The sequence below is a fragment of the Mustela erminea genome, chromosome 3 (genome assembly GCF_009829155.1).
Source record: "Mustela erminea isolate mMusErm1 chromosome 3, mMusErm1.Pri, whole genome shotgun sequence".
NCBI classification, from domain to species: Eukaryota; Metazoa; Chordata; class Mammalia; order Carnivora; family Mustelidae; genus Mustela; species Mustela erminea.
In genome coordinates this window covers 101784821-101795446 of record NC_045616.1, presented here as the reverse complement: position 1 = coordinate 101795446, position 10626 = coordinate 101784821, and the positions used below count along the sequence as shown (strand labels likewise).

Sequence of the window (10626 nt, the reverse complement as noted above, 5' to 3'; positions counted from 1 at the left end):
TCAGCCTCAAATCTGGCACAGCGGGGGGTTTATCGGATTCTGTCCTTTAGTCAGCGATGATCTGCTTCTGAGAACCCAGACCCAGAGTTCATTAGTCAAAGTTGTACTCAAAGGCGGTCTTGCCGTCTCTGGACACTCTCTGTCTCTCTCTCGTCTCTCTGTCTTTGTCTTTCTCTGTCTCTGCCTCTCTGTCTCCTTCCAAGGGAAGGATGTCCAGAGGCTGTGGACTGAATTGATGTAGTTTATATTTCAGTTTGACGCCCCAGGTGAGTGCTGGGCTGGGTGTGGGGGACAGAGGGGGGTACAGAGTCCCTGGGAGGGGCACAGCCTCCCTGTGCTGTCCTTCCTGGACCCAGGGCCTCAGCTAACTCCATTTCTCCCTCCTAGCGTCAGCCTGTCCGTATTTAAAATGGGGACAATAATTGTACCTACCTTTTTTTTTTTTTTTGCCAGAATTCGAAGAAATAATACTTAAAGATTTACCTATGGGTGGTATTCAACAAATTATAGCCACCATATCTTGAACAACTCCCTTCGTCAGACTCAGTTTCCTCATTTGTCAATTGGAATTATTTATTTAAAAACAAAACAAAAACAAAAACCCTCCCCTCACAAGACTGCTGTGGTTTAAAATAAGGCAGTACTGTGACGTGCCCATGACCCAGAAAGTTGTCACCAACCACCTGCCCTTAGGAAGCCCGAGGGCCCCGCCCTTTTTGTTCCAGGCATCCCTTACCTCGTCGCCACAGGTGCCCTAACACAGACCACATGTCCCCATTCTCCTCATGTCTTCCAACAGGTTTTCATTTGTAAATTTAGTCACACAGATACATCATTTTTCTTTTTTTACAAATATATCATTTTTAAATGATAACATTCATTTAGGCCATTTTGATCCAACTCTTTACATGTATTTTTTAAATAGGACTGAACTACCGGCTTTATTCTGATTTCACCCATTTTCTACTGAAATTCTTTTTCTGTTCCAGGATCTGTTCCAGGACGGCACATTGCATTTGGTTGTCTCCTTAGTCTCCTTCGATCTGTGGCAGTTCCTTGGTCTTTCCTTGTCTTTCACAACCTTGACACTTAGGAAGAGAGCAGGTCAGATGTTTGGAAGATTGTCCCTTGGTGTGGGTTTGTCAGATGTTTTCCACAGTTACACTGAGAATATGGCTTTTCGGGAAGAATTGCCCAGATGTGACTGCTGTTCTCAGAGCCTCAGGTCGGAAGGGGCATAACACTGATGTTAACCCTGATCTTCATGTTAAGTGGTATTGGTTTGCCAGCTTTCTCCATTGCAATGTTACTGTTTTTCCCTTTGTAATTAGTGAAAGTTTGGGATAGATACTTTGAAAATGCATAAATACCCTGTTTCTCCTTAAACTTGCACAGACTAATTTTAGCATTCATCAGTAGATCTTGCCTGTAGCAATTATTAACGGTAGTGTTCTAATAGTCATTTTCTATTTTCCCCATTTCTTCTACATTTAATAATTGGGTTCTTTAGTAAAGAAGGGTTGTCCCTTCTCATTTATTTGCTGATTCAATCATTTATATTAGTATGGACTACATCTTAATATAGTATATAATAGTATATTTATTTATACTTATAATCAAATACTATAAATATTTATTTGGTTGCTCAAATGGTTTCAGCTTTTGTCATTGGAAGTGCTTTAGGATTAGCTCCTGTGTTCTTTTACACATTTCACTTTTTGGGTGGGATTGGGGGCACTTCCTTATTTTCTGGCACCATAGCATGTCCCAGGCCCATCTTGGATTCCCTTTACCAGACCTGGAATCAACCATGCTTCCAAGGAGTCCTGGTTCCCTTTTGAGGAATGGTATTTAGAAACCAAGATCTGGGTGTTAGGTGTGTGTATTTCTAGAAAGATGTCATTGCTGCCAGACCCTCTCAGTGGGCATAGTTAGGAAGCTATAAATTTATATGTACTCATATGTATATCTCTATCTCTGTCTCTTTTTGTCTGTCTGTCTGTCATCTATCTACCCTCTACTTATCTTCTGTCCATCTATAAAAATCCAACAGACACGAATTTATTTTGATACCTCTGTTTCCAGTGCAAAACCAAAAGTTTCATGCTAGCATCCCTTCTTTGCTTGCTTGTAACTTCTGTCTCTGACAGTGGAAAATATGACTCCATTATCTACCATATGTTTACTGAACTTATTTGTCTCTGGTACAGGTGAAGTCATGTCAGGTACATGCATTTTTTTGACATTTAGAATTTCTAACATCACCAGAGACAATTTTCAAATCATTTACTTTGTGTTTTAGAGTATATCCCTTTCCTTTGTGCTTAATTTGCAAAGACTCACAGACAGAGCCTTTTGTTTTCTGAAGGTTAGCACTTTAGAAGGTCAATGCCTTGTGTTATATTTAAACTGACTTTCCCAAGGCCTCACCCCTGAGAGTCAAAATGGGATCTTATAAACAACAATACCTTCAATGTCATAAACACATGCTTCCATCCACTCATGGAGGATTCAGCTTCTTGTGAAGACCTTTATCCCTGGCCCAGATGGAGCCTCATGTGTGCTAGAGGACAGACGTGAAACTGCTGGGCTCTGTGGAGCTCCACAGGTGCCCTAGATGTTCTCAGACACCGATGGGCAGGGCCGCAGATCCCCTAGAGCCGGTGTGGGTGTGTTTCTGAAGGCTCTGGTGGAATAAGGGAAGACGGTGTTCTCTGCCCTTTGAACTTTACCCTATTATCAGGGGCCCACTGCAGGACGGCTTGTGCCTCCTGACAGAGTTTTAACCAAAATAGCTCTCTTTATTCTTTAATTGTATCCTCAGCACTCCTACCTTCTCTGTGCCCTGGTGTGAATCCACGAGGTCTGTCCTAAAAGACAAATGGGAGTAGTGTGCTTGGGTGCTAGGGAAATGGCCAGCATCCTAGCTGCTCCTGTCCACATTCATGGCCAGCTGTGAATCGTTTGTGTCACTCTCTGTCCTGGGACCCACTGCAGCCAAGGCATCTCTCCTGACACCCATTCTCCATATTCCCTCTACATCTTGATTTGACGTTGTTGGTGACAAACATTGCTCGCTCTCTAAAACGTCTCATGACCCCCTCCCAGAGCATAGAGTTATCATCAGGAAGGCCTTGGCTGGTGAGGGGTCCTCTTTCCCAGCCCCCATCATATCCAAGTTGACTACATACTAGTTTTCACCCTTCAAATGTAAGTGGGAGGGATGTGTGTCACTTCTGGGTTGTCACTTTCAAAAAGTGACACTCTCTTTCCACCCACTCCTCCCCACTCTGCAACGTCTTGAAGCCGAGGACTCCCAGGACTTGGGGTAATGGAAGGAGCCTGGATTCCTGAATCTCCATGTGGAGGACAATCACCTGTTTATGTTGGGTTGTTCCCTAGGAAAACCAACTTTTATGGTGCTGTTAACGAAAGTTTCGGTTTTATTTGTTATGGCAGAAAGAAATGCCCAGACCAATACACAAATGAAATCCATTTTCCCTCTGGACGCCATTACCTTCTTTGGGGGTGACTGCAACAGTGACTAGACCTAACTCTGGGCTGGACTCATTACACCAGATCGATGATCCCTCAGGTGAGCTCTCTACAGAAAGCTCCCCAGCCTCCAAGCTCTCTTACCCATCAGGCACATTCTAGTTCATGCTTCAGGAAGCAGACATGACTTGTTCTGTGAAATCTTCCTCTCTCTCTCCAAACTGGATTGGATCCTCCACTGCTGTGCCCCCAAATCCTGTATCACAGAGGTACATGGTCTACTTTTATCATCAGGTTCCTTTTCTATGGACTCCTGGTTAAACCGATGGATGAAACACGTCTCTATGTCAATGACTCCTACATGTCCATCCCCCATCCTGGTCTTCCCTCTGAGAGTCACACCCATGTGTGTGGTAGTTCTAGCATACACCCATGTGTGACGCATGTATCTTTTCCTGTTGACCCTCTCGGACTGAAGACCCTTGCCTGCTTCTCAGGCTCAACATGCCCCCCAAAACCTTCATCATATTTTACATAAATATGCCTCATTTTTCATGTCCCTTAAATTGGACAATGACTTTATCAATTATTCAGCTTTCTAGATTGGGAACGTAGGGATCATTTTAGATACCTACCCTCAAGCCCCCACCAAATCTACCAGCATTTGGTCAGCTCCTAAGTTCTGCCCATTCCACTTTCAAAGTGTGATTCGATTCTGCCCCTTCCTCTGCCAGAACCTGTGTTCGTGTCTCACTCACTTCTCTCACACACGGCCTCCCAATCTCTCTCCGTCCCTCTCAAGAGCTTGCATGGATCCTGTCATGCTCCTGCCTGCAGTCTCTCACTGGCTTCTCCTGGCCCTCAAGATTAAACCTAGCCTCTTTACTTTGCCATCAGAAGCCCCTTGCAGCCTAAAACCTGATTTCTTATACCACCTCATGTCTTCCATGGACAACCCACCCCTCCCCCCCACACTCAGTCCCGCCAACCTGGCCCTTCGCAGCACCCAAAGCCTCAAATGCCCTTTGAGCTGGGAAAATGTTTTGGAGATGAAGGTTTCATCCCCCCACCCCCCGCTCCCTTTCCTCATCCTCTTCACCATGGCTTGTTGAAATAGGTAATTGTCTTGATGCTCATTGTGTGGGAAAGGGATGTAGTGGGGCCTGAAGCAGAAAGTGCCTTCCTGACCTTCTTGGTTTCGTTTCTAAAAATCTATACCTCAGAGGGAGGTAGTTCTAGCATACAGATGAAGAGTCTTGAAGAAACACAGAGAAAGATTTTTCTTCTTCCAGAAAAGATCATCTGGGCTGAAGAGAGTAGGAGATAAAATAGACAGTTTTGTGAGTCATGGAGAGGAGAGCCGTGCCTGTCCCTCACCCCCCCTAAGCACCAAGGGGTCTCCCACCCAGGGGGCACTGAGTCCCCAGAGAGGACTGGCAATGGAGTGTCCGTGTGTCCAAGAAGGTGGATGGGCTCCCAATGCCTGCACCTGCCCATCGGTAGCCCAGAAGCAGACTGAAAGAGGCCCCAGAGACAGGCACACTTGTTTCTAAGAGATGCCTAAAGTTCCAGAACCAAATTCCTCAAAGGACTGAGGTTACCTATTCTGCTGGCCCAGCAGAATGGGGGCTCAGATAGTGTTGGGTCCATGGTCAAAGGAGCGAGACTGATACAACGCGAAGGTCAAGCAAAGCTTTATTTTGCGCCAAGCATCGAGAATCAAACTGACCGGCCAGGGCCGTCTCTTGCAAAGAGGCAACCCCTCCCAGCCTCACAGCCTAACTTTTATAGAGTAAAGGCCATGTGATTGAGCCTGGCCACACACAGGTGGCCAATTGAATTACAATTCACCCTATAGTAGCTATTTGAATGAGCCTATCACTCTGGTCAGAATTGGTCAAAATGCAGGGCCCACATTCTTGGGTGGTTAGGGAGGTGCTTTCCTGATTGGATGTCTCCACCTGGCTTGACTCATCCTTGTATTCTGGGCTCTGTTACCTCCCCCTGACCTGACACATCCTGGTATATGGGCTCTGTTATCAGGGGCTGGTCAGTCATATTTTACTGGTTTCCCAGACTTGTTTCTAAGTAAGTTCCTGGTGGGGAGGGGGGGCAGGGTCAATCCAAGTCTACTGCATAAACAACAAAATGGCTCTCTCTGGCTAAGTAGGCCCTTACATTAGGAATTGCTTTGAGTTTGGAGGAAAAAAGAGAAAGATCTTGCCCCCCTGAGTTGACAGAGTGAGGTTTACACTCTTTCTGCCCTTCCCACCACCTTCAGCCGCGCTCACTCTGCAGCAGCCCCTTGGGACAGACATTCTCCTCAAGAGCCCCTCCTCTGTGTCCCCACTGCATCTCGTCTATCTTTCCAGTGTATTCCTTACTCCATAAGTGTTTATTCACTCAGCAGAGTATGGGGCAGGTATTATCATTGTGATTTCAGTTTATAGATGAAGAATGGAGGCTCCTTACAGGTCAAGGGCGGTGTTTGAACTGGCCCGACTACTTCAGCTCCTGGGCACTGGCCTTGGCACCCTTGTGTGGAGTTGTTGGCACCCACCCATGCCTCCTCCAGCCTCCTCATGGCTCCCTGCCCTCTGGCTTAGAGGCCCCCCAGTCCTGCTCTCCTGCAGAGAGAAAGCATCTGCTGACTGTGTGGGGGCTGAACTTCCCCGCCCCCACCGCAGCTTTAAACAAACACATTTGATGAGGACGATGTGTCTCTCTATGTTGGCAATTTATTCCCTTCTATGCAAATTGTCCAACTAATTAATAAAGAAAAAAAACCGACACAATTCAGACCAGTGAGCCCTTGAAAGAGAAAACAAGGGAGCTGTCAGCACACCAATGGCATCCAACCAGATAGTTCTGGGCTTGGGTGTGAATTCCCACTGCAGTGATCCCTGCCCTTGCGAGCTCTGCCAGGCCATGCCCCCTCATCCCTTGCCTTACTTTCTTCATCCATGGAGTGACGGTGCCAATCCCTACTTCACGGGGTTGCTGGGAAGGTCATTTGAGAAAGTATCCAAACGTTTAGGGAACTCTGTAATGCTATGGAGGTAGAAGTACAGGAGGAAGAGTCCTTTACATTAAATTGCAGAAAAACTTGCAAGTGGTCCGCGCTTCTGCTTAAAGACTCTAGAACATAAGACCACACTTAGAAACTCATGGAGTCATGATCTCATGGTCTCTTAGACTGTGTTGTGGCTTGAAGCGTGTCTCCACCGAAAAGATAGGCTGAAATCTTAGCCCCTAGAACCTCAGAATATGATCTGGTTGAGAAATAGGAGTATTGGGGTAATCAAATTTAAATGAGGCCATCAAAGTGGGGCCCAACAGAGTATGACTGATCCTTCTAGAAAGGGGGAATTTAGATACAGAGGCACAGACAACGGGCAAACACCTTCTGAAGGTCTAGGTTTGGAGAGAAGCCTGTACAAACCAAAGTACGCCGGAGACTACCAGCAAACCAGCAGAAGCCAGGAAGGGGCCGGGCACATTCTCCCCCTGGGACCATGGGGCAGCGACTGCTTTGACAGCACCTTGGCCTCAGACCGGCCGCCCATTTCTGTTATTTCCAGTCCCTTGGTCTGTGGAACTTGTTAACAGCAGCCCAGCAAACTAACAGAGACCCCGGAGGCTGAGTTCTTTCTAGAAGCAGCCTGCAACAACTGTTAGCCTGCGGTTGTTACAATAAATGAACACAGGTTTGAGTGAGTCTATCCGATTCAGTGTTCAGTCTGCTGAAGCTCGTGCCAGGTCTCTGCCGGGAACGGGGGAGCCAGGGACCACTGAAAATGCAGACCCCCAGCTTCTAGGTGAGAGTGAAGACACCCAACACGTACGGCTCCCCAAGGATGCCCCGCATTCTTGCTGAACCCCCGCAACTGCTCGGGCAGTGCCCACGCCCCCAGGAGAGCTGCTGGGACCTCGCAGAGGGGAGGACCCGGCCCACACCACTGCCTCCGGTGCCCGGGGACTCCCAGTATGGTGACAGGGAGCACAGCCCCCAGATAATAACAACCATTATCAGGCCAGCGAGAATGCTCACAAGAGCCAACCCAGAGGAGGGAAAAATAGGAGCAAAACTTCATTTGGACTAGATGAGCTGGAAACAAACCCTTTCCCTCACATATTTGCTGTGAGCTCTCCAACGCCTTTGTAATCATCAGTTAGATAAAATAGCATCGTCAATTTGGGCTTGAAATCAGCAAAGGTAGTTGGCATCTAATTGGGTTTGGAAAGAAAACAGAGGAAAATCTTTTAAAGTCATGATTGCATTTTCTCTAGTGTGAGAAGTGGCGCTTTTAATGAGTTGTTCTTAGGCTTCCTCCTCAGCAACCCCGGGGGTGGGGGGGGGCAGAGGCGGGTGTGTGTGTGGGGGAGCCTGATGGGGCCTGCTCAAGCCAGCCCCGGGGCAGCCCCATCTTCTCCTCCTGTCCAGGGCAGGAGCTGGTGCCTGGGGGCGGGGCCAAGGGTGGGGTTGGGGCTGCAGGCAGCGGGCCCTCCCAGGGAAGATGGCCAGGGGCTTGGGACTCAGCATTTGCTTTTAGCTTGGGCTTCCGCCTGCAGCCCCTTCTTTCTGCAGCTCTGGGAAGCAAACCTCTTTTAAATAAGGCTTGGAAAAGGCGTGTGGCCCAGAGGTGCGCCTTGTGAGTCTGCCCCTCTGTGATAGGTCTGTCTGTCTTTGACCTGCAAACAGCTTTGCTGTGGCCGATGGAAACTTTTGCAAATGAATTTCTTTTTCCAAAAGCAAAGGGACAGTTTTGTTATTTTTTTCCGCCTACTGTAATGAGATAGGGAGAAGTCAATTTGCCAGATTCCCTTCTAAGAAGGGCACTGTATTTATTTAGAAGAAGCACCTTGAGTAAGCAGCTTGGACAGATGAAGAGTGACATCGCAAGGCAGAAGGCTTCAAAATATTTTACTCCAGGTCCCCTTAAGACAATAATTATTTAAAAAGTGTTGTTTTCCCTTGCACATTTTTAAGTTGATATGTAAATCACAAATTTAAATGGTTGCAAGAGAGGCAGTTTGCTCTTTATTGTGTGCTAAGTATATGCTTTAAATCTATTTTTTTTGGAACCTTGAAGCTGCACATTTAAGCTATTTCAGTTTTGAAAATGTCTGCCACCTTGTTCAAATGGCAAGGCTATTTATTTAAACTAGTGGCCAAATCAAACTATCAGAAAGCACCTGACTTCACTACTTAGTTCAAAAAATGGACCTTGACACAACCATCCCCCTTCTGAACTCCAGTTCTAAGTTGGATAGATAGACATAGATGAATGGAAATGGACAGATTAATAGGCAGTTGAATAAAGTCAGAAGGGGAAGCCCTATAAGGAATTTGCTCCAGTGTTTGTCACTGAAGTTCTTTGCTTTGCTAAGGGACTCTCCCTTCCTCTGCAGCTGCTCCTTCTCACATCTTTCCCTTTATTTGGGCCTGGCCATGCTGGCAAAGCGCTACAGTCATAATTAGCCTGGAGGCTGGAGGGGAAGCAAGCCTTTCTTCTGCAAGGTGCAGGATGGTGTTTGGAAAAGGGAAGATGGGGGAGGGGGAGAGCAGAGACCCTAGACACTGGCAGACGGCCCATTTTAGAAACACGGGCTTTTGCAAACTGAAGATCTGGCAATTGATAAAAGAAAACACACCCACGTCTCTGTGTACCCCCAGGGCTCTGCTTCCGCAGTTTGAAGACTCCCAGATAGTATAAGGAGTTCGGAAAAGGGATTGATTACAATTTGCTAAGAAGTTTCCAGATTCATCGAGAGGTCTGGAGACCCCAACTCCAGGTCTAGTTTTCTGGACAGCACTCCCAGGGGTGGCTAATAAGGAGGCCAATTCACTTCATTCCCTGCAAAAGCTGTAGGCCAGGGGAGGGATGGAGAAACCGCATGGGAGGACCTCCATCTCTCAGGCAGACTGTTCTGCCCCAATATTAAATAGGTCAAACATCTTCAGAGTTAATAAAAGAATACACTGGCATGGATGTTGAAACATTCCACATTTGTTAGCCTTTTTTTTTTTTTTTTCCCCCCAAGAAATTACTGTCTTAAGCAAGAATGGAGCTTTCTCTCTCTGAGCTCTGTCGGGTGTCCTGGTCATGATTTGGGTTTATTCGGAACAGACACGGAGGATGAAGATCATGCTGCATTATAATTTTTTTTTTTTTTTTTAGACAGAGGTTTTGGGACCTGGGAGATACTTGTTCAGCCTCTGTCATTTTGTTCCAGAACATTCCAAATTCCTCTCCTTCGGTCACCTGCCTGGTCTGGGCTCTTTCTTCTTCTAGTCCCCTTCCTCAGAGGCTACCAGGGTAACCTTCCTTTTTTAGCAGCTTAGGAAATGGTTGGTGGAAAGACAGAATGATAGAATTACTTTGGGAAAATTTCTGGAACTTTCCAAGTGAGACGAAACATAAGCCTACCCTATGGCCAGCAATGACACTCTTAAGAAATATGAAGGCACACATCCACACAAAGACTCAGGTAAGATTCTTCCTAGCAGCATTTTTCACAATAGCCGAAACACAGGGGAGAGCCAGGCATGCGTCCATGGGTAAAGGAACACGATGGAACGGTACTAGAAAGCCAAGGAAGGAACACTGGTCTATCCAGCAACAAGGAGGAATCTCAGAATCATTATGTCTCACGAAAGTAGCTTGCCTCAAAGAGTACAGACTGTCTCATATATTTATATAAAGTTTTCCCAGAGCCCAGACTTGTCCCTAATGCTAGAAATGAGGACAATGGCTGCCTGTGAGGGTGGGTGGGTCTGGAGATTGACTGGGAAGGAACATAATGGAAGGTTCATATTCTGTGTCTTGACAGTTCTTACACTTCACAGTGGTATCATTTGTCAAAACCCAATAGCAGGTAATGTTTAAGATTTGTGCATTTTGCCATATGAAAGTTTACCTCACAATAAAAAGAGAAACTATACATGGATACTGAACACTGGTTAATGACAGGCACACTGAAATGTTTAGGAGGAAGAGTATTTTGAAATGCATACAAAATAAGATGGGATAATGAAGGGCTGGTGGGGATGGCTGGCTGGAGAGAGATGTGAGAAAGGAAATGGAGCAAAGTTAGGTACCTCGAGCAGCTGGGTACAGGGCTGTTCCC

At 46.5% G+C, this 10626-nt stretch overlaps 1 long non-coding RNA gene across 1 annotated transcript; it reads right to left on the bottom strand.

Moving 5' to 3' along the window:
- Positions 1-3426: 3426 nt before the first annotated feature.
- On the bottom strand, positions 3427-5011 carry LOC116585628. The gene is made up of 3 exons (XR_004283733.1): positions 4985-5011; positions 4595-4802; positions 3427-3751 (listed from the first exon to the last, which is right to left on the bottom strand). It is a non-coding gene; the product is annotated as an uncharacterized LOC116585628 (long non-coding RNA).
- Between the last annotated feature and the right edge of the window lie 5615 nt (positions 5012-10626).